Here is a 24,454-nt window from a genome sequence, read left to right as displayed (position 1 = left end):
TGGGGCAGAATAAAGCCTTGAACCAGCAATGGCAGTGAATAAGCTCACTCAGATGAGTTCTTTTTACTATCCTTAAATGGTGATGATGATATCATCTTTAGTTCGCAAAGATGTATTGCATCCATGTAGCTAACACATGGATGCTAAGGACTCGTTATACAAAACAAAGAAAGAAACAGTCCTTTCACAGCAGTTTCTGAAGCCGCTTCACATGTAAAGTCCATCTTCTTTGTTGATGACATTGTAGTCACCAACAAAGAAAATTAATTTCTCAGTTTCAGTGGCTTCAGGACCGGCTGCGTAATGTGTGGTTTTTGTTTGTTTCAATCTAAACTGACCTTTGCACCTGCATGTGAGCTAAGTGGGTGGCATGAAGGTCCTGATAGCTGAGAGCGGAACTGTTGTCTCTGCTGGGAAAGCTTGTGAGTGTGCTGCGCTCAGGAGTCCCACCTTGCCCCATGCTCAAAACGTGGGGAAGGGAGACCCCTGGCTACCACATCCTGACTTTGTGAACACTTCTTTCTTTCTTGTGAATCCTATCCCACACTCTTTTTGTATTTAGTTGTAAGGATTGGCAATAGATTTTATTTTTAGTATAGGCCCTTTTATTTGACAAGACACCACTAGGACTGTCTTATTATTATTTGATGGTTGTAGCTTGCGGCCATTTTAGATTTAGGTTTAGATTAGGCGTTTTTCTAACCTGCATATTACAGTTTAATAAACACCCTTGAACTGTGATCACTTGTGTCTGTCTTTACTGTTGCCACCATGAGTTCCTTATAGAGCCCATGGCTGATTGAGGGGTAGACCTGGAAACCCTTAGTCTGGCCTTCCTGCAGTAAATCACCAGCCATATTGTGAAATCTATTGGGTCCTCGGACGTATTCCATATCTATGATAATAATCACCACAGCTGTGCAGCTTCGGAACATTTTCGGCGTCTGCGTCGATGACGTCGATACGCCGTCCTCGAGGACCTCCATCGAGCCGACGTCACCGGATGTTATAAGTAGGACGCACGACGCCCATAGCCTCAGTTCAGTTTTTTCCGCGAATGCCTCGATTCTACTGAATCCTGTTCTTTCGGTTCTTCAAACCTGTTTCTTCCTTGAATATTGTATGATGTCTTCGGCTTCTTCCACCCCGCGGTCCGGGTTTAAGACGTGTCGGGTGTGCGGGTCCAAGATGTCGCTGACGGACACGCACAACGCTTGCCTCTGGTGCCTCGGGGAGGACTATGATACGGATGACTGTGTCGACCTCCAATCGCTCACATCGAAGGCCTTGCGGGAGCGTAAGAAGAAGCTGTCGGTCGGTAAGGTGGCCAAGCCCCAGAAGTCGCATTCCAGTGGTCTTTCGACGGATGATTCGAGGGGCGACTCTCCGCATCGTCGTCGTGTTTCCGGGGGTTTTCGGTCTGGGAGTCGGTCCCGCCATTCCTCTGCCACTTCGAGGCACTCCAGGAAGCGCCGTCACAGTTCACCTTCCCCGTCCTCGTCCGAGGACTCCGCTCGTTGGCGGGTTGCTTGTCCCAACAAGCATTCCACTCCTGAGGAATGGGATTCCTTCCAAAAGGAGATGTTGGCGATTTTTCAATCGCAGGGCTCAGGTCCGTCCATGTCATCTGAGGACGCTGGCCGTGACCGTGCTAGAGACACCGCTCGTCCGCCTTTGGGCTTGAGCAATCGTCGCGACCACCGGGCGCCTTCGAGGTCCCGGTCGGACAAGGATGGTCGCTCTAGACATGCCCGTTCCAGGTCCCGGTCATTGAGACCGCAAGAACCTGTGAAGTCTTCGAAGAAGACATCAGCGCCAAGGTTGTCGAGGGACTCTCGAGGCTTCGCCTCCAAGGAAGTCGTCGACGCCATCGGCGCCCAGGCTGTCGAGAGACACGCTCAGGGGCTACGCCCTCGAGGCCTGTGTCTACGCCGTTGAAGCTGTCGGCGCTGATTCCGTCGACACCCTCGACCCCTTTCAAGGCGGTTTTGTCGGAGGTACCCTGTGGCACGGTGGAACCCCCCAGAAAGGCTCTGGCCAAGGCAAAACATGTCTTTGTTCCTTTTTCTGTACCCTCCTTCCAGCCTCTGGATTATATTTCTAAGGTGGATGAGGGGTCTGAGGAAGGTGAGGTTCCTGCAGAGGTTCCTGATGGCCTCCTTTCTGGTCATAGCCAACTTGAGGACCTGCGCCAGTTGTTGCACGACGCCAGTGGGCTGGACACCTCTCCAGAGGTGGAGTTTGGTAGGCCTGAGCCTGGCATGCATGCCGAGTCCTCTTACTGGCGCCTGATGTCGAGGGTCACGGATTACCTGGGTTGGTCTGCCCCCCCTGGGGATTTTTAGCAGGATGACCTGACTGATATCTCCGACCAAGGTCCACTAACTGACCCGGTACTGCCATTCCATATGGCCTTGCAGAGAAGGGTGGCTGCGGCTTGGACTTCTCCGGAGAGTCTCCCTGCAGTGAGCAAGTCCTTGCCGAAGAAATATCACCCAGCCAGTGGCGACCCCTGCTACTTGACCACGCACCACACTCCGGAGAGTTTGGTGGTGCAGGCGGCTACGGCCCCCGCAAAGCAGGCGTCGTAAGCAGGCGTCGTACCCTACCATCCCTCCTGATAGGGACAACAAACGTTTTGATGGCTGAGCGAAGAAGGTGTTTTCTTCTGGAGGTATGGCGCTTCAGGCTGCCAACTGCGTTTGTGCCTTGTCTCGTTTCACGCACACTCTGTGGAACTTTATCTCCTTAACGGCTGATCATATTTCCAAAGGGGAGGAACGGGATGGTTTTCTTGCTATCGTGCAGGATGGCAAGGATGTCATGTGTGAGTCCGTTCAGTCGGGTCTGGACATGGTTGATTGCATCAGCCGGTCCATGGCGGCGAGCACCGTAATACGCAGGTTTGCGTGGTTGCGGAAGTCGGGGTTTGCTCCTGATGTGCAAGCTCGGCTCCTCAACATGCCCTTTGATGGTGAACATCTTTTTGGCAGCAAGGCTGACGAGAGCCTTGAGAGGTTGCAGACCTCCAAAGCTGCAGGGAAGTTGTTGAGCGCTGCAGTTTGCCAACCTCCGCCTTTTCGTCCTAGGGGACAACAATGGAGGGGGGGTTCCTTTCGATATTACTCGTCCTTTAGTAAATCGAGAGGAGCTGCTAGTCAAAGGGGCCAACCTAGGAGTGCCAGAGGTGGAAAACGGGGTACTCGAGGTGCCATGGCCACTCGGGCAGTTGCCTCTTTGCCCTCAGGCACTGCCGCAGCCGCTTCAGCTCAGTCATGAGGCCATGTCCCATGGTTTGCCGGTTGGGGGAAGGCTGGCGCAGTATCTTGTAGAGTGGCGTGCCATTACTTCAGATGTGTGGGTTCTGGAGATCATAGCCCACGGCTACTGTCTTCCTTTCCGGCAGAGGCCTTACGACAGTCCACCAGGGAATCTCTCTTTGAAGAGTCCGGATCCGTCCTTGCACAGGAAATTCAATCCCTGCTGGAGAAAGGCGCCATAGAACTGGTGCCTGTAGCGGAGAGGAACAAGGGATGGTATTCCCCTTATTTTTTGATTTCGAAGAAAGACTGGGGATTGAGACCCATCATGGACTTGCGCGGTTTGAACAAACTCCTCAGGAAGAACAAGTTGAAGATGATTACTCTTTCTCAAGTCCTCCAGGCCCTTCAACTTCAGGACTGGTTGGTGTCTCTCGACCTCAAGGATGCTTATTTTCATGTTCCGATCCATCCAAAGCACAAGAAGTACCTGAGGTTCGCGGTTGGCGAATCGCACTTTGTTTCGGGTCCTGCCGTTAGGATTGACCTCCGCCCGAGGGTCTTCACCAAGCTCATGGTGGTGGTGGCAGCGTATCTCAGGAAAGGGGGATTCACGTCTACCCCTACCTGGACGATTGGTTGATCAGGGCGCGCTCACCCGAGAAGGTCCTGGATCATCTGTCCGTCACCTGCCACTCCCTTCACAAGCTGGGCTTCTCCCTCAACTTGAAGTCCCACTTGACGCCAACACAGCGGCTCCAGTACATCGGAGCAGTGCTCGACACATCCCTGGGGCAGCGTTTCCCTCCCCAGGTGAGGGCTCTTCACATTCGGATGGTGCTCAAGTTTCAACTTGCCCAGACGCTCCCAGCGTTCGAGTTCTTGAGGTTGCTCGGCCTCATGGCATCCTGCATTCTTCTGGTGCCAGAGGCCAGGTTGCAGATGAGATCTCTGCAATGGGCCTTCAAGCTCCAGTGGTCACAGTCCTCCGGCAGGATGTCGGACCCCGTTCAGGTGCCGCCCTCGGTCGCTCAGGACCTTCTGTGGTGGGCCGTCGAAGGCAATCAGATGAGGGGGGCTCCATTTTGGCTGCCCTGGCCAGAGGTGACGATCGTGACGGATGCATCCCTCACGGGATGGGGAGCTCATGCCAACGAGTTGACAGTCAGCGGTCGTTGGTCTCCGTCGGACTCCATATCCATCTGTTGGAGCTGAGAGCCGTCGGGCTTGCCCTGAAAGTTTTTCTGCCGACTGTGCGAGGGAAGAATGTCCTGATTCTGACGGACAACACAGTGGCCATGCACTACCTCAAAAAAAGTGGGGGGGGGCAGGGTCACTTCCTCTGTGCAGGGAGGCGATGCAGCTCGGGTTCTGGCCCATGCAGCAGGAAGTTTCGATCTCGGCAGTGCATCTGGCCGGAAACGAAAACGAGACGGCGGACGCTCTGAGCAGGCAGAGTGCGATCTCTCACGAGTGGGAGCAGGTTCAGGAGATTCTCCTGGAGATCTTCACCCTTTGGGGGACTCCTCAAGTGGATCTCTTCGCCTCCAGTGTCAACCGGAAGTGCGAAAGGTTCTGCTTGTGGGAATTTCCTCCAAAAGGAGCCTTAGGAGACGCGTTCGTGGTGGAGTGGTCCTTCCCACTGCTGTATGAGTTTCCTCCAGTCCCCGTTATACCACAAGTGCTGCGGAGGCTACGGAGGTTCGGTTCCCGGATGATCCTCATTGCTCCGGTATGGGCCCGGAGGACGTGGTACCAGGACCTTCTCGACTTGTCCATCTGCCCTCCGCGTCGTCTTCTCTATCAAGATGACATGCTCTCACGGGAGGGGAGTCGGGTTCTCCATCCAGAGGTCAGGTCTCTCAACCTTCACGCTTGGCTTCTGAAAGGTTGAGGTTTAAGGATTGGGACCTCCCTGAAGACGTGATGGAAGTGTTGCTTTCGGCCAGACGGCTGTCGACAAAGTCCCTGTACCGTTGCCGTTGGAGAAAGTTCTGCGACTAGTGCAGGGTTAAGAATGTGGACCCTTTTGCATGTGACATTCCTGTAGTTCTGTCTTTTTTACTTTGATTATCCCACAAGGGCTTGCAAGTGGGTACCATTAAAGGTTATCTGGCGGCACCCATCTTTAAGCGCTCGTCTGAAGAGTGTTATTATTTCAAAATTCCTTTAATTTCTCAGTTTCTCAAAGGACTCCCTAATGTATTTCCGCCGGCACCTTTGCAGGTGCCTGGTTGGGATTTGAACCTTGTTCTGAAATTCCTTATGGGCGCTCCATTTGAGCCTTTACATTCTTGTCCTTTGAGGCTGTTAATCCTTAAAAATGTGTTTTTGGTTGCGGTCACTTCCGCTCGCAGAGTAAGTGAGTTACAGGCATTTTCAGTTAAGCCACCCTTCACTGTGTTTCATAAGGACAGGGTTGTCTTTAGAGTTCGTCCTTCCTTTCTTTCGAAGGTGGTGTCGGAATTTCATTTGAGCCAGAAGGTTATTCTTCCAGCATTTTATCCTTCTCCGCATCCTGGTAATGAAGAGGAGAGGCTCCATAGGTTGGATCCTAGTATAGCTTTAATTTTCTACATTTCTCGCATGTCCCGGGTCAGAGTGGACGATCTGCTCTTCATTGGTTACGTTGGAAGGCGGTTGGGACAAGCTGTGACTAAGCAGACTTTGTCTAGATGGATTATCTTGGCAATTTCTGAATGTTACCGCTGGGCGGGTAATGACCCTCCGGTTGGCTTACGGGCCCATTCTACTAGGGGTATGGCTGCCTCTACTGCCCTGCAGAGGGGTGTTCCTATTCGTAACATCTGTGATGCAGCCACTTGGGCTTCGGTACATACTTTTGTACGTCACTACTCCTTGGATTATATCCGTGGGCAGGATCTGGCCTTTGGCAAGGCAGTCCTTTACGCTGCAATTTGATTGGGCATTCTAAATTTCTATATTCTAAATTGTTTCCCTCCACCATATGTTGGTACTGCTTTGAGAGTCTGTCATAGATATGGACTACGTCGGAGGACCCAATCCCCTCGAAGAACAAGTTACTCTCTTACCTGGTAATGTTCTTTCAATGGGATGGTCCAACGACGTATTCCATATCCCTCCCTCCCTACCTGTCCAGCCACAGAATTTCTTATGTTTGGTGCCACACGTTCTGGGGAAAAAACTACAACTGAGGCTACGGGCATCGTGCATCCTATTTATAACATCTGGTGATGTTGGCTCGACGGAGGTCCTCGAGGATGGCGTATCGACGTCATCGACGCAGGACGCAGATGCCGAAAATTTTCCGAAGCAGCACAGCTCTGGTGATTACTGTCATAGATATGGAATACATCGTCGGACCATCCCATCGAAAGAACGTTACCAGGTAAGAGAGTAACTTGTTCTTTTGAATACCTGAATTATTGAAGCCATCTGTTACATGGTGGACTGTGATGAGGATGAGAAACCTCCTGCTTTGCATTTGTGCCTCCTTTTAAAATAAAATCAAATGTAGGTGTGTGGACTTTTACATCTGTGCACCACTGCCTTGCATATGTGCCTCCTTTAAAAAATATAATCGAATTTAGGTGTGTTTGTGCCTTTACATATGTGCACCTCTTGTCTCCTGAAATTCGATTTCCTTTTGTGATTGCATTTATACCTGTGTGACTACTTCCACAAGGCCACCTGGTAAGTTTAGCTAGAACTGTGCTGTGCAACCACTCTTCTTTAACTCTTCGACTAACCTCTGCCGCCCCTATGGGTCTCTCCTTGTCACCTATCTTCTCCAACTGCTACACTATCACCTCTCCCCCCCTCTCTCACGAAGTCTGGTAAAAATAATCACATAAATTACATCTTGAGTGCAAACGCTGGCCTTCCCATCGCAGAAACCTATGTCAGCACTTCCTCCAGAAACGTCTTCACGGATATCCTCTCCCTGTCCCCTTTCCAGATCTGTAGACCCCCATCTCATCTGTACTCTCTCTCCTTCCACATCCTCTCCCATTAACAGTGGCACCAAGTGTGAAGTCCTCTTGGCCAGCTTCTCATCTTCACGTTGTTTCATTAATGTCCATCACACAGGCACTATCCTGGGTCAGTGTCCTCAACCCAACCTCCTTCTCTTTGACCGGATCCTGCCTTCTCTCATTAACTTCCTTCACCTGCATCTCCCCCTACTACTCTCTCTATCCCTTCTATGACTGATGTACCACGCCCTATACCCCAAGTCAGAAAACCTTCAAAGGCAGAGAACGCCTCCATCTGGCGACTCTTAACGCCCGCTTTGTCAACAAACACTCCGCTGATATCTGCCTCCTTCTTCAAGACATTGACGTCGACATTCTCGCTCTCACCGAGACATGGTTCAATGCCAGCCCAGTGACTGCTTTTGACTCCCTTCTCCCTGATGGCTTCAAGGTCATCTCCAAGTCTCGACCACACTGCACTGGCATGGGGTGGGGTTGCCTTAATCTTCCCTGAGTGGGTTACTGCTTCCATCTTACCCGCTCACCTCTACTCTTCCTTTCTGAGGCTGGTTGGTCATATCTCCACCCTGACCTTTGCTACCGTTTACCGGCCTCCTGGCACCACCACCCAGTTTCTTTCTGAATTGCCGATTTCTGTTCTTCCTTACTTTTATCCAACCTCGTCTCCTGGGTATTTTGAACATCCAACTGGACTTCTATGGCTCAGCATCCACTCTCTTTATTGACCTCTGCACTTCTTTCCCTCTCCATTCTCCCTTCTGGTCCAACCCACTTGGCTGGACACACTCTGGATGCCCTCATACACTCTGACCTCTCCCCCCCACTTGTCACCCCTCTCTCCTGGTCAGACCATTCTCTCCTCTCCTCCCACCTCGGTCCCTTTGGCCCTCTGACCGCACACCCATAAGCCAACCTTGTTCACTAACATCCGCCCGGTGTCAGCTTCATCGCCCCTCATCCCCTACCTCAGTTTCTACCTCTGACTCTGCTCTCAGCAACCTCCACTTATCCATCACCAATACTCTTGACATTGTTGCCCCAGTCATGAGGATCCACCTGAAACCTGCCTCTAATCGTGACACCTGGTACGACTCCGAACTTGCGGCCCTGAAACGAAAGTGCAGGGCGGTGGAATGGAAGTGGCAAACATCAGGCTCCTCCGTGTCAAGAAAAAAGCCCACATACAGGCATGGGTTTCCGGTGCATCTAACAAAACGGCAGAACTTTTCAAGATCTGCAGGGAACAAGCCAACCCTAACGCAGTTTCCTCCTCCCCTTCTCATTCCCAGGCCCTCTGCAACGCACTGGCCACTCACTTAGTCACCAAATCTCAGGGTATCCTGAAAACCCTTTTTACCCACTGTCCCAAACTATCCCACACCCCCTTCGCCCCTCACCCTCCTCCTTCCTCCGTCTCCTCTGTCACACCAGAAGATGTTACAAGAGTTGTAGCTCCATGAAGGTCTCTTCTAGGAGGTTTCCTGTTGCTCATACATGACCATCAAGGATATCATTGTCTCTCTTGCCCCTGCACTCATTGATTTCTGTAATTATTATTTTGCCACTGGATCTTTCTTCTGCTTCCTTAAGCACTCCCTTGTGTGCCTCCACCTGAAAAAAACCTTCAGCAGACCTTACTTGTCCTGCCAATTACCACCCTATTTCTATCCCCCCTTCCTTAGGAAGCTGCTGGAGAAGCTGGCTTTGCCCCAACTCAACTTGCACACCAAACTTGCCACGACCATCAACCTAGAATCTGAGCATCCAGAGGCAGGGAAACTGCTCTTCTGAACACCCGTGAAGAACTGCTTGCTTCTGTGGAAACACCAACTCTGCAGCTGTCTTCATACATCTCGATCTCTCCTCGGCCTTTGACACGGTCAACCATTCCATCCGCATACAAAGGCTCCACAATACCCTTGGTATCTCGTAACGGCACTGGATTGGCTGACATCCTTCCTAACTGACCGCTCTTCACCAAGTCATCCTGGACACCTTCTCCTCTCCTACGTCCTTCGCCACCTGTGGGGTCCCTCAGGGTTGTATCCTCTGCCCTTGGCTCTTTAACATCTATCTTGCTCAGCTTGCATGACTCATCTCCTCCTTTTCCTCCAACTTCCAGGATTATCCAGATGACACACAACTCTTTTTCAAACTTCCTGCTGACCCTCTTGCACCCTGCATCATCCCTGCCTGCCTATCTGCCATCCAGTCCTGATGCACCTCCAACGATCTCTGCCTCAACGCCTGTAAAACTGAGATCCTTCCCATCGGGACTGATGCTCCCTCCTTCTTCCCTTCACTCTGGCCTTCCTCCTTGGGCTCGTCCCCTGCTCCTTCTTCTGAAGCCAGAAACCTCAGATTCATCTTCGACTCCTCTCTCTCCTTCCTCCCTCACACTCAGGACATTGCCAAGAAGTCCCACTTTCAGCTCTTCCTTATCAAAGGAGTTCTCCCTTTTCTTACTTTCCCACAGCCCTGGTTCTCTAGGCTTGACTATTGCAATAGCCTCCTCCTTAATCTACCTTCTTCCACTCTGAAACACCTCCAGCTATTCCAGAATAGGGCAGCAAGACTTATCCTTGGCCTTAAGCCCAGGGACCACATCTCTCCTGCCCTAAAACATCTTCACTGGCTCCCGGTTGCTGCACGTATTAAATTCAAATCCCTCTGCATCATCCACAAGGCTACCTGGGCCCGGGGACCTTACAATCTTCCACGTTAGCTTACTAAATACTATAGACCACTATGTTCCTCTGGCACCAACTCTTTGTGTTTAAAGCGTCTAACTAAACAGAGGGTAGGTGGCCGATCGCTTTCCTCAGGTGGCTCGCTCCTGTGGAACAGGCTGCCCCTCCCTCTGCGCCTTGATCATGACTTTCTTAAATTCCGGAAGCTCCACAAGACTTTCCTCTTTACCTCCTCCTTCCCTCCTCTGCTAATCCCACAGTTGCTGTGATTGGTGTTCGGGGCCATTATGCATCCCCAGTGCCCCTGATCTCCCTCACCCAATCCCACCAGCTCCTGTCTAACCTCAGCACTTGCTGGGCACACCCTCCGCCCTACAGGTTCGTACATACACCTAATGTGGCTCCAGGCAGTGTAGCACTCAACAATTCAAGCACTTCATCTGTTGCAAACCCATGAGCTCGGACTCACCAGCGCTTACCTAATCGGCCCTCTTACTTGCTGGTCTTGCACATACTGAATACTTACAAGGCATAGTAGGTTCGTCCTTTTTTCCCTCTTCTGCTTTAAATATTGTGTTTTGTAATGTGTTTCACTCCCTTGTTCACTCCCTTTGCCCTGTGGGTGCTTTGAAACAGTATTTTACTTGCTGTATAAGCGCCTAACAAGCAAACAGTACATAAATAAAATAATGAGGGACTGTGACGAGGGCGCGGATTGCAGGGCTAGTGAGGGATTGACGAGAATCAAGGTTATGGGGGTAATGAGGGACCGAGGATGAGGGAAGCTGGTGTAATGAAGGGCTGTGACTAGGATGAGTATTACAAGGGTAATGAGGTACTGTGATGAGGGTTGCAGGTGGAATGGACTGTGACGTAAATAGAGGTTGCAGGGGTAATTAGGGACTGTGATGAGGATGTGGAGAGCAGTGGTAATTAGGAAGTCTGATGGGGATGAGGGATGTGGGGGTAATGATAAAATCTGACGAGCATGAAAGATATACACAGAAATGGTAACGAGGGACTCCGACAAGGATGCATATGGTTTTTATTTGCATATTTTATACATTTGTTTTATATTTGTTTATACTTCTATACCTCTCCGGGTTTGTCCTAGTCCTCTTCAATTTGAAAAATATCTAAGGGATTACAGCCAAAGGGTACTACTGAAAACTGCCATGAGGTTGCCAAATTGAGGATTTATAAGGTTGGATAGCTCTCCAGTTTTGTCCCAGTACTCCGAAACTGAAAGCGTTTCTCGGTCCCAAAGTTGCAGTCAACCACAACAGACCACGATGGATACCCAACCTCATGGAGCACTGACCTGGCCACTTCATATGGAAGGTGCTGCTGGATTTCAGTAGTGCCTTGCAACTGAGGTGGCCGGATCCGGGCACCATGAAGTCTAATCCATTTTCGGTCTGTCAATTTCGCATTGGGATCCTCCAATCCAGAATGGCATTTTCTTTTAAATGTTCAGGGGAACATCGGCCCATCACCATTGGCACTTTTTGTGACATTTTGCTATGTGAATATCCACTGATAACCGCAGAGCCTCATCCAGCCAATCAAGTTGATTTTTGAACAATCAAATTGTATTTTTATTTAATTGAAACTGGATCTGTGGATTTATTTGCAGAAATATACAAGTGCCATAATAGTCTTCAATTTTCACTTTAAACTCTCCTGACCCCCAAAAAACACAGGTCTGATCTTTAACAAATTTGAAAAACCACGGTTTCAATAAGTACATTTTACATAGGTATTTAACCGAACGCTTTTGGAAATTCTATAATACCCAGGTATTTAACCAAACACCGGTCTCGTGAATTAAGAATCACTTTCTTATGGTTTCGATTGAACTTGTTTTTAACTAATGAAGTTGTTGGTGTGAGAGCTTAGGGTGCCTGCACTGGAAAGGTTATGCAAATTTCGCCTGGGAAATGTGGATACCCTGGAACATTTAATTATGGAATGTTCACATTTATTTTCCCTGAGAAATCAAAACATTCAGAAATGTGCAAAGCATGAAACAATATATTCTACCGACCATTTGTGGCATTATACTTTACGTTTGCAGAAAATTGCATTATTTATTGCTGTTTTAAATGTTTTGAACATTGCTCTCAAATGATTGTTAATGGAATGTTAATGATTTATTGAGATTTTGATTGCTATTTGTTTGATATTGTTTGATATTGTGCTCAGAGAGGCACAGCTCCACATCACTGATGAGGCCCAACAAGACTGAAACACGTGTATGGGGTTGCTGTTGGTACTCTTGTTCAGAAGGGAATTGCCATACCATTTTGGTGCTGGACTGCCCATGTGGGCGGTACAAACACTAATATGCAAATGGATATTTCCCATCTGTGAAAGGTACAGTGAGCAAAAAGCAGATGGCAGCGAACTCTCAAAGTGGTTAAAAACCACTGAACAGGTTATCATGCTATGTTCTTTCGAGAGAGGGGTTCCTGCTACCTTTTTTGTATTCTTTGATATTGTATTTGCAAAAGGTTTATATTAAGCCATATTACAATTAATACATATACATTTGATAAAGCACACTTTCAGAAAGTACTGCCCCTCCTTCCAAAGTTTTGTTGTAAATTAATCTAGCATTTTGTTTTCCTCTTCGAAGGGAAATGACCGTAACTAAAGTTACAATTGCAACTGTAATTTATATATTTATACTACCACAGCTGTGGCAGTATAGTTAATGTTACATCGCACTTTACATAGGAAAATTATTTCTCTTATCATTTTTGAAACTGCACATAAATCTTCAACACATTAGGCGGCCCCAAAATATCTGGTCAAGTATGCCACATTTTGTAACAGTTTGTACAGTGGATCAAATGTTAAGAGGAAATGCTCACTTTACCTTATGGTTGTATATTTTGATGAATCAAGGGAATTTCTCCCTTCTCCCCAAGGGTGAGTCCCTCCTGTGAAACTAGGGTTGTGAGTCTGCTCTGCAACACCCTCCCTAAGGATTGGGACAAGTTGGACCTCACCGGGAGAGATTCCCCCTTTGGGGACAAGGACTCTGTTCCTGTGAGGAAGTCCCTAAAGCTGTACACACATTGGCCTACATGGAATGCTCTACAATACCATAGACTGTTAAACACCAAGAATGGGACAAATAAACACTTAATAGGCGTCATTGTCATATAAAAAAAGAACATGTCTATTTAAATTGAAGCATCCAATAAACTGGGATGGGTGCATTGAATAGTGTGTGCCCGGCAAACAATGAAGAGCGAGAGGAACGCATACGCAGACAAGGGCATGCCCAAACTGCTTACCACCTGAAGTGAGAGAGGAATGCATACACAGGCAGGGGAAAGCCCAAAGCTGCGTAAGACCAGGAGAAGGTGGAGTAGGCAAAAGCCTGAAGACCCGCCAATTTCAAACCCGCATTATCCTGAGGAGCGGAATGCTAGCGCTATAGCGAATCCCCAGCGTGAGAAGCTGAAAGGGCAAGAGAGAAGAGGGATGTGGTGGCAAGACCACGAAGAATCCGTGGTGGACAGCCGGCCCACAAACTGGTACCACCATAGGCATACCGCAGCCAGGTGAATGGTCACTGATCGGGACACTGAGACAAGTCAAGGAGAATAGAAAACCAGAGAAAGAAAGCGCTGGTGAAGGCAAGCCAACAGAATGGGACAAGAGAGAAGGTCCCTGTGGTACAAGGTTACAGAAGAGATTCTCATTCAAAGTCGAAGGAATCGAGGAGAATGGGAATAACGGGAGGCCTGACAGAATCATTATAAAGTGTAAACAACTTGTCTCAGTAGAAATCATGGGGCAAGGTCAAGTGTGAAGCTAATGAACTTAATGTTGTGGTACAAGAGAAAGAATTTATAAAAGTGTGCATGTTGAGAGAATAGAACAGTGGATAACGATACACTGCGAAAAGGGGAAGGAAACGCGACATTCTGTACAAGAAGAGTATAATAACAATGAGAGAGAACAGAGGAACTATCCAATTGAATAATGTACAAAAGCAAGTAGGGAAGAACAAGTTGAACTATGATTTCCCAAGAGGGAAGGTCTACCAGAAAAAAAGTATTTTCCAAGAAGACGCTGAAACCAGTAACCAGAAAAATAGATTATAAAAGATCCCCAAAAGGGATCTGAAGGAAGACGATTGTGTATTAATTAAGGTTCCTACAGACTGGTTCCCATTCCTGTAACTCCCTAAAGCTGTACACGCCATGGCCTACATGAGATGCTCTACTGTTAAACACTTACTAGACATCATTGTCGGTGTCCAGTCAAATGGTCGGAAAAAAAAAGTTGCATTTTTTATTTATTTATATATATATTTTTAGTTTTGGTTAAAAAATATTTTTGATAAAGAAAACAAGGGGATGGGGGGAACCCCCCATTAAAATTTTTTTTTTAAAAAAAACGACCCTTTTTTTCGACCATTTGTCTGTCGATCAAATGGCATTCGAGCCTTTGGTTTTCAACCAAATGACTGGTAACCATCATTGTCATATAGAAAAAGAACATATCTATGTAAACCGAAATAGCCAATCCACTGGGATGAGTATGTTGAATATTGTGTGCTCGATGAGTAATTGAGAGAGAGAGGAACGCATACACAGGCAAGGGAAGACCCCGAGCTGCATAACATCGGAAGTGAGAGACAAACACATGGGAAGACCTTAGCTGCGTAAGACTGGCAGAAGGCGGAGTAAGTCAGGAGACCCGCAAAGTTCAAACTCACTCGATACTGGAGAGAGGGACGCCAGCGCTACAGCAAATCCCAGTGTGAGAAGTCGAAAGGGCAGGAGCGCGGAGCTAGGTGGTGGTGAGACCACAAATTATCCATGGTGGACAGCCGGTCCACAAACCATCGCCGATACAACCATAGGCATACCACAGAAGGGTGTCCAGTCACTCATTGGACACTGAGACACTGCGAGGAGAAGGGAAAACCAGAGAAGGAAAACGCCAGCAAAGGCAAGCCGATGACAGAACATGACAAGAGAGAAGGTCCCCGAGGTGCAAGGTTCCAGAAGAGCTTCTCCTTCATAGTTGAAGGTAACAGGGGAAACAGGAACACCTGGAAGCCCTGAGGGAATCCTTATTCCGTGCAAACAACTTGTCCGAGTATAAATCATGAGGCAAAGTCAAGTCTGAAGCTGATGAACTTAAAGTGCTGTGGTATAAGAGAAAGGATTTATAGAAGTCTGCGAGTTGAGAGAAAAGAACAGTAGATAACAATACCCTGGGAAAAAGGGACAGAAACTTGACCTTATGTACAAGGAGAATATAATAACAAAGAGAGAGACTATTACGAGCCCGAGTTCTGAGGAGCTATCCAGTCGAATCATGTATGAAAGCAATTGAGGTCAAACACGTTGAACTATAATTACCCATGGGGAAAGGCCTACCAGAAAAATAGTATCTTCCAAGAATACGCTGAAACTAGTAACCAGGAAAATTGATCTTATAAAAGATCCCCAAAAGGGATCTCCAAGGAAGAGGGAAAAGTCAATAGTTCCTTTGAAGAGTTACAGAGACTAATCCATGAAATCCCAAAACACTTTTGAGGATTGTGTATTAATCGAGAATCCTACAGATTGGTACTAGAAGTATCCTCAGGAGAAGAGTAATTCTCCTGATCTAAGTTAGTTTTCACAGTGGTAGGGTCAGATAGGTTTGTTTAGGACAGCAAACTTATTCCATTCACGCATGACTGATGAGCCCCTTAGTTAGTAACATAGGGAGGGACCACACATAGTGCTAGGGAACGTCAGGCCTTATAATTTTACTTTAGGAAGATTTTTGTGAACCATGTCCTCAGAGTGTCCACGTCCGTCTGGCTGCCACAATATGTTTAACAAAATGTGAATATCTCTTCAGCCAAGCTCTAGACATTGGGCCTCATTATGTGTTCAGCGATATGATAGTGGCAGTAATTCCGATAGCGCCACTTTTTTGAGCGGTAACAGAATTACTGCTGTTTCTACTGCACCACTGAGTAACGAGTTTGTAAGGAAAGTGGAGGTATATCATCCAGTTTTCCTCCAGAAAATCACGGAATTACCCCTTGTGGTAATTCTGCCAAAAACCCCATGGAAAAATAGCGATTTCCACCATGTGTAATCCTGCTGTAAATCCGAGAGACCAAGTGGCAATAAGTTTTATCAGCTTGAAATAACTATCACATCTTTGAGCTTGTAGCATGTAAACTGGTGTAATTTTATTTATTTATTAATTGTTCATTTTTTTGTCATCGTAAGTCATCTCCCAAGGTAGTCTGTGCTCGGCTACCTTGCCTCTACCCTCCCTCCCTGCCCCCTCTCTTGCTCCTTCTTCTACACCTCCACAGGGTGTACCTCTGATCTGTACCCCTCCCCGGAAGTTCTTCAAGGATGGCAACCTTCTCCACATTGCCACTCTTAACTCTCGCTCTGCAATCAAGCCTTCTTCTGATATCTGTCTCCTTCTTGAGGAACTGGACCTTGACGTCCTCGGTCTCACTGAGACATGGTTCACGGCCAGCTCTGTCACCAGCTTTGACACACTCCTACCTGACGGCTACAAGATCCTCTCCGTGCCAAGGCCCAACCTTGCGGGGGGGGGGTGTAGCCCTTATCTTCCCTGAGTGGATTCCTGCCACTGTCACTCCTACGCAGTCCTACTCCTCTTTTGAATGCCTTGTCTGCCGTCTCTCTCTCTCTCCTAGCCATTCCCTTACCGTGGCTACTATCTATCGGCCACCTGGTCAAATCTCCTCCTTCCTCTCTGAGTGGGCTGACCTCTCCTCCTCACTCCTGTCCTCAACCACTCAACTCCTCTTTCTTGGTGACTTCAACATCCACTTGATGTCTCCTGTCCCCCCACAGGACTCTTTTGTGACCTCTGCGACTCTCTCTCACTCTCTATTCTCCCGTCTGGGCCTACTCATTCTGCAGGGCACACTCTTGATGCTCTGATCTCTTCTGACCTTCCCCTCTCCGTCCCTCTCTCCACTCCTCTCTCCTGGAGTGACCACTTTCTCCTATCCTCCCACCTCACCCTCCCTACCCCACTGACAAAGCCACCCTCATCACTGCCACCCACCTTCTCGGTCCTCCGACCCATGAAGCGCGTGTCAGTTGAGGCTTTCGCTGCCACCTAACTACCCCCCACTCCCCCTTGGGCTGACTCCCACCCTGACACTGCCCTCTCCATGCTCCACTCTGCTATATCTGATACTCTTGATATCCTTGCCCCTGTCATGAGAATCCGCCTGAAGCCCAAAGCCAAATGTAACTCCTGGTATGACTCGGAGCTCGTCACCCTTAAACACAAGTGCAGGGTGGCAGAGAGGAAATGGCGTGCTTCATGTTCATCCTCTGGCAAACTGGCCTGCCGCCTGCTCCAAAGGCAATACCGTCTCTCCGTTCTTTCCAAGAAGAGAGCCCTTATCCAAGCCCGCAACTCTGCGGCATCTAACAACTCGGCCGAACTCTTTAAAATCTGCAAGGAGCTTGCCAACCCTGCTGCAGTCTCTACCTCTCCTGTCCCCTCCCAGGCCCTCTGCACTGCACTTGTCTCTCACTTCATCTCTAAAACTCAGGACATCCTGACCTCACTCTCCTCCTATCACCTCCCTCCCTCTCTTCCTGGCTCTTCCTCTGGCCCTTCTACAGCCACCCCTCCTCCCTCCTTCTCTGCCTTTCCCCTCTTTTATGCTGACGAGGTTCCCAGACAAGTCCGATCTATGAAAGTCTCGTCTAAACAGGTTCACCTCTGTTCCTCCAAAACTATCAAGGACCACATCGACGCCCTGGCTCCTGCCCTGGCTGACTTTTGCAACCACTCCTTCGCCTCTGGAGTCTTCCCATCCCCCTTAAGCACTCCCTTGTGCACCCTCTTCTTAAGAAACCCTCTTCTGACCCCTCCTGCCCGGCTAACTATCGCCCAATCTCCATCACTCCCTTCCTGGGCAAGCTCCTGGAGAAACTGGCCATCTCCCAGCTTAACCTCCATGCTGAATCTGTTGGCAGTCTTCATGACCATCAAGCTGGCTTCAGAGCTGCCAGAAGCACGGAAACTGCTCTCCTGAACATCCGTGAGGACCTACACTTGAACCTGGACTCCAACACTCCGTGTGTTCTCATTCTGCTCGATCTCTCTTCTGTCTTTGACACTGTCAACCATGCCATCCTGCTCAACCGTCTCCGTGATAACCTGGGTATCACTGGTCAGGCTCTGGCGTGGCTGACCTCTTTCCTCTCCAATCGACCCTCCCAGGTCCAACTGGGGTCCTTCCTCTCTGACCTCTTTTTCTCCACCTGTGGTGTCCCCCACGCATCATATCTCTCCCCCTGGCTGTTCAACCAGTACCTGGCACTCCTTGCCCACCGCATCGCCGCTCTCTGCCCCAACTTTCAGTGCTATGCGGACGATACCCAGCTCATTTTCAGGCTACCCTCGGCCTCCTCCTCTCCTTCCCTCATCTCTGACTGTCTGTCTGCTATCCAGGAATGGTGTGCCACCAATGACCTCTGCCTTAATGCCAGAAAGACTGAGATTCTACTCATCGGCACACCCACTCCCTCCTTCCCTGCAGCTCTCTGGCCGGTCTCTCATGGCCCTCTTCCTGCTCCTACCTGCACGGCAAAAAACCTCGGGGTTATCTTCGACTCCACACTCTCCTTCTCTCCTCATATATCTGACGTCTCTAAGAAGTCACACTACCAGCTGAACCTCCTCAGAGGTATTCTTCCCTTCCTCTCCTTCCCCCAGAAGCTCACTGTCTCACGAGCCCTGGTTCTCTCAAAGCTGGACTACTGTAACAGCCTCTATCTTAATCTGCCTGCCTCCACTCTCCGCCCTCTGCAACTCATCCAGAACAGAACTGCGAGACGTGTCCTTGGCCTCAAGCCCAGGGACCGTATCTCTCCAGGACTGAAGTCTCTACACTGGCTCCCAGTGGCTGCGAGGATAAAGTTCAAAACCCCCTGCATTGTCCACAAGGCCTTCTGGGGCCTGGGGCCTAAATACCTTCAACTCTCTCTTCCTAAATATCTTCCTTCCCGAGCCCTTCGCTCATCCGTCTCCAACTCCCTCAGGGTCAGCCGCTTCTCGAAGCAACGAGCTGGGGGTAGATCTCTCTCCGCGGCAGGGACCTCCCTCTGGAACAGCCTTCCTGCCTCCCTGAAACTTGAGGAGAACCATCTACGGTTCCAGAAGCACCTCAAAACCTTCCTCTTTGCTTCTGCTTTCTCTCTCCCTCTCCCCTGCTAATTCTTCGCTGAATCTGCACCGAATCTGCAACTGGGCCACTCTCGCCGACCTCGGTCCTGGGCCCAGCCACTCTCCACTTGCACTGCCTCCCTGGCAACCCCTGCACTGCGGGACTGTCTCTGTATCCCTACAGCCCCCGTTCCCAGCACTTGTCTGCACTTACCTTGCACTTGCCACCAGCTGGCCCTATTTATTTTATTCTACTTACCTTGTACTGCACTTCCCCCCTCCCCTCCCCTCGCACTTTCTCCCTTTCCCCCTACCCTAGGATCGTTGTCTGTCTTCCCCTGTTCCCCCTCCCTGCCTCGTCGCGCCTTGGAACACTTGAAACCCTTGTGTATAGGCGCGTTACAAATGCCATATCATATCATATCATATTTGTATATATCATGTCTTCCTCTTGCCACGTGGCATCTTATTTTATAATGTGTTTTTTTATGTTCATGTCTGAACCTATTAATCATTTATTTTCATTCAGCTACTTCGTAAGTAGAATCTACTTCATTACATTAGCAATCTACTCATCGAATATAATACCTATTTCTGTTCAGTAGTGTTTTTTGACATTTTTTTTTACAATTACAGTATTTGTCTAAGAAACGGACTTAACTATTGTAATTGGCACTATGCATACTATTACTCAGCCTCATTTGCCACAGGTTAGTATAGTAACTATTTCACACTAGCCAATATGTTTTTTCATTTTTTCAATTGCATCCGTTGTTTTGTCTGGATAATCATTTTATGTTATTTATTGTGCAAGTTAAAATACTATTTTTGGCATAATTGTGGACAAATTAAACTGAAAAGAACTAACAATTATTAAATGAGAAAGAAAATGAAAACGTATTGTGATCCAAGGCCAGTTGGTGAAGAGCAGGCAGTAAGTGGGCAGTCATCTACAAATTGATTGATCTTCTTCCAGAGCGGACAATAAAAGTGCTCTGTAACCAAGCCCTTGCTGTGGGGCCAAGTGGATGAAGTGAAGCCATCTAGTGATGAGCCTGTGAAAAGTTGAACACAAATGCAGAGCCTAAATGCCCATCGTTTTATAGAGAGGGCTTGAACCTTTTTCACACAACATACCAACATGAAAATGTATAAATCATAATAAAATGCTGAGAAAAAGGACATGCTTTTAAGTTTATTTTTCCCCATCCTGGATGAAAGCTTACAATTTGCAGCATTTTACAGATTTACCAAGACTTAAAGAAACAGTGAAAGATAATAATTCGCTTGTAGTACTTTTATTACACAATGTGCAGCTTCATGCACCCCTCCCTTTTCAAATTATCCAACATTCACACCTCTTAAGGAGCGTAACACTTACCGTTGACTCTCCCGACTAGCCACTCACTTTTGTGTCTGCAGCCATCTGTAATGTAGTTAACTGCTTGCTGTTTTAAGTGTTCAGCTGAAACCGAGCAAAGTGCTAGTGGGACCACTTTTTCTTTAAAGTGCTTAAATGCAAAACAAAAAAGACAAAGCAGAGCTGGTTCTGTGCCTTGTGCTGCTTTCTCTCTACACCTCAGTTTATCACTGCGAGTGCAGTAGTGCCATGCGTGAGCTCAGTTATTAACATTTGGTTTCCTTGTCTGGATCAGGAAGGATAGTTTTTGCTGGATTATTGTTTGTTCCAGTGAAATGCCACACTATTGTGCACTGTATTTATCCCAAAGTGAGCACTGTTGGAAGTTATACAGTCTAATGAAAACACATATTTTCAGATTAAATATGAGTTGATGTAGATGCGTTTTATGGCCTGTTAAAACAAGCATTGGCAAAGCCAACAGCTTTGGCTTAATTATAAGTATTAGGCATTTGCCAGGCACTGGTATTAGATGCCCAGGTACTCGCACCATTTTGCACCTGCTACCATCAATGGGCAGTTATTACCACTACACAGTGCCTGACAAGTGTCTGCCCCATGCCTACACAAAAACCCAAACTGTTGGCATTGCCAATGCTTGCTTTTTTTGTGTGTCAAATGTGCCTGAAAGCATGCACGCACAAAGCATATGTTCTTTTCAGTGTCTAAATGTTAATGTAAATGAGAGAAAGAAAGAAAGAAAGAAAGAAAGAAGGAAAGAAAGAAAGAAAGAGAGAAAGAGAGAAAGAAAGAGAGAAAGAACGAACACAAAATGTTTTCTGGCCTTGTGACTTGGCTGCGCACCCTGAAGTACCACCTCCCCCAAGCATTGTCCCTTTTGCCAATCCCTAAAAACGTCTGAGCGTTTAGCCATCAGTAAGTGCCTCCGTATTCTAAGGGCAGAATCCCAGACATTTTTTTTAGCAAAGATGACTACTTCGTTTATCAGTGAGGTAGTCTCCTCCATCGTATTCTGCTTCACCCTGGAGCACTGCTTGGATCTCGGGGGTACGTTTAAAATAAACCCATCATCCTCATGTGTCGTCATGGGTGAGGCTTTACGGGAGACTGCTATAGATTAATACTTTGCCCCTCATTTATCCCTAATGTGACCTCACCTCTAGTCTCTAATAAACTTATTGTGTGTTTTGTCCCACATTTAGCATTTGTAAGAAACCTGAGGGTATTCTCACTCCTAAACCCCTTGGATCCTCTGCTTAGGTGGTAACGGAAAAGCCATCACTCTTGGAACCCAATCCTGGCGACGGATAAGCAAGGTAGGATCACCTCGGTGGAGGGCCCTTGCGGACTGGGAGTGGGGTGCCCTTGGGCGAGACATGGTATCCTTCTTTCCCTATCGACAACCAACCCAACCCTTCCCCAACCTTCATGGGCTGTTATACGCCAGTCCTCCTCATTTCTCGAGAATTGACACTTGACAGTACTAGGACATAGAAGAGGCAACTAAGAGCAATGAAGACTATATTCTTTTGCCACTCTGTTACTGGGTCAAGGAAGGTGTCTGCTAGGAGATGTGATGGTCAGGCATGTCCCTTTGATTGTAGTCAGGCAGGACTAATTGAACATTCACAACTGCAGCCTATCAAGGGGCTGCAGGTGTAAAGAAAAAGGAGACCAGCCCAGCAGTGAAGAGAGTGGCAGGAGAAGCAGCAAGGAGGCTGGTGGAAGCAGCAGGGAATCATATTGTAGCAGGACGCCAAGACGCTGGGAACTACATAGAGAGGCGGTTCATGGAAGTGTGACGTGGGAGCTGGGACTCTCCCTTATGCTTGAGGCGCTTGTTCCCCTGTGTTGAAGGGTCAACACAGGAGTGTCTGAGGGGCAGGAGTTGGAACCCAGACACCAACTACAGAAGGTTGTGTGATCTATACTGCAGCCAGAACTGTTAAAGCAACCAGTGAGTTTTTGATGAATGTGAAACTTGGTGGGCAAGTGTATAAACTCTATTATTCAGGAATACGTTTTTTATCGGATTGGTTGCATGTGTTAAGAAATACATTTTTCGAAGGTCTCCGAACACCAGGCAATTCAATTAAAGCAAAGCAAACAAATATTGAACCACACATACAGCGAAAATGAGCCACAAGCAAAATCCATAATTATTGAGTACTGAACTGAATCAAAACATTACCAACAAACAGAATGAAGACATTTTGAATCCAAAAAGGGAATGGAACCTCAAAAATAAGCAAACCACTATATGCTGAGTTTTGAAATGGATATACCTTTAAAAAATAAGCAAACCACAGTATGCTGAGTTCTGAAGTGAATGTATCAAAACAAAAGATTCTGATGCTTGATTTACAGTGGAACTTTAAAAATTAAACACAGAAAGGAATATTGATACCAACTTGTGTGAAAGCTGCAAACTACAGAAAAAGTATTTGAAACAGAAATAATTGAACTTTGGAAATTAAAATGAAGAAGACAAGGATATTTTCTTTTAAACTGTGTTGCTCAACAATACTAAATCTTGGAGCTTTGAGACATTTGCTGAAGTGAGAACAAAGTCTCAAGGTTCCCTTGTATTTGAACTGTGTTGCTTAGACTTGGGGAAGGGAACCCAGAGTCTTGATTAAGACTATATCCTCTTGAGTCCAAGGAAGGTAATTTTGAGGCTATTTGTGGAACTGTTTTACACTTGGGGAAGGGAGCTGAAAGGAAACTGCCAGCTGGAAGAAGCTCAGACCTTTATGTTTAACACTGTCTTCTTTTGGTTGTGACATCCCTACACATTGTACAGATTTAGTTGTGAGGGCAAGTATAGGTTTTGGACACAGACTGATTCCTAAGTTGAACTATTTGACTCAGACTTTCCTTATTTTCATTTAGGTAGGGAAATCCCACCTAGGCATAGGGCAAGTTAGGACTTTCTCTATCCTGATCTTTAAGTTAATAAAGTGTTTTATTTTTTCTGAATCGATTGTCTGTGTCTTGCTTCATGATGTCTTCACACATTGCATTTTTCATTAGATGTACTTGTCAGATCAATACAGTCATCTGTGGAGGTAGGGGGTGTTGTGTCTTTTTCCCTCAAGATTGTTTTCCCTTGTGCACAGCCTTTGTGTGAGTATATACATTCTCCCCCCATTTGGGGCTGTGCCCTCATGATTGGCCAACATAATAGCAGAGTTCTGGTGATTACCCTTAGCCAAATAAGCAATATTATCGCTGCTGGTTAATCTACTCGTTGTAGAGAGCTCTATCAGTTTTCTTCATCTTGGATTCCAGCCCAGGAGAACCTTGTGTATATTAAGAACCTGGTTTTCCATTATAGCCAAGCGCATAATCAGGTTAGGTCTCCTTCATAATGGACAGCTGGTTCGAGCTAGTTATGTCACAACCCCCTGCATGTTATATGCTGCACATCCCCCCTTCCCGCCCTGGTTCTGCCGTCTCTGCTGTCACCGGATTGGCAGCAATGGTAAAATGATCTGCTTTTTGCATACAGCCTCAAAGTCATCAGTGATAAATTCCAGGGCCGCATTTTGGCTAAATGATTGTTCCGTCATCAGAATGTATTTCTTCCAAAACCGCTACTGCCTTTTTAAGAAAGGAATCGAGGGTGCCCGAGCCATTGGCCTTGAGAGCATTTGATTTTTTCCCAACCGAAGGAATACATTTTGATTTAGGGCCCATACCAGATTTTACCATCTTTCTTAGTTGATATCCCAAGGTTGGTCCCAGTCACTTCACAGGCCTTGCGTGTGCCCATGCAAGGGCAAAGGAGTGTGCAGTCTGTGGTTAGACAGTTGCAAATAGTTTCCAGAGAGTGCAAAAGAAGCAAGAAATATTAAATATCAGTCATATTGTGTAAAATGCAACAATGCTAAAATGCAGATTTGTAGTCTGCGGAATATAGACCGTAGCTAAGTAAATGCT

General features: G+C 47.5%; 1 protein-coding gene across 2 annotated transcripts in view; it reads left to right on the top strand.

Moving 5' to 3' along the window:
• The window catches only part of PEX7 (peroxisomal biogenesis factor 7), a 1,557,721-nt gene that overhangs the window by 700,240 nt on the left and 833,027 nt on the right, over window positions 1-24,454 (top strand). The gene's annotated exons all lie outside the window — the stretch shown is intronic.

This window comes from Ambystoma mexicanum, chromosome 4q (genome assembly GCF_040938575.1).
Source record: "Ambystoma mexicanum isolate Mex_15411 chromosome 4q, UKY_AmexF1_1, whole genome shotgun sequence".
NCBI lineage: Eukaryota > Metazoa > Chordata > Amphibia > Caudata > Ambystomatidae > Ambystoma > Ambystoma mexicanum.
Note: the sequence above shows the minus strand (reverse complement) of the source record. Positions and strands in the feature narration are given on the sequence as shown.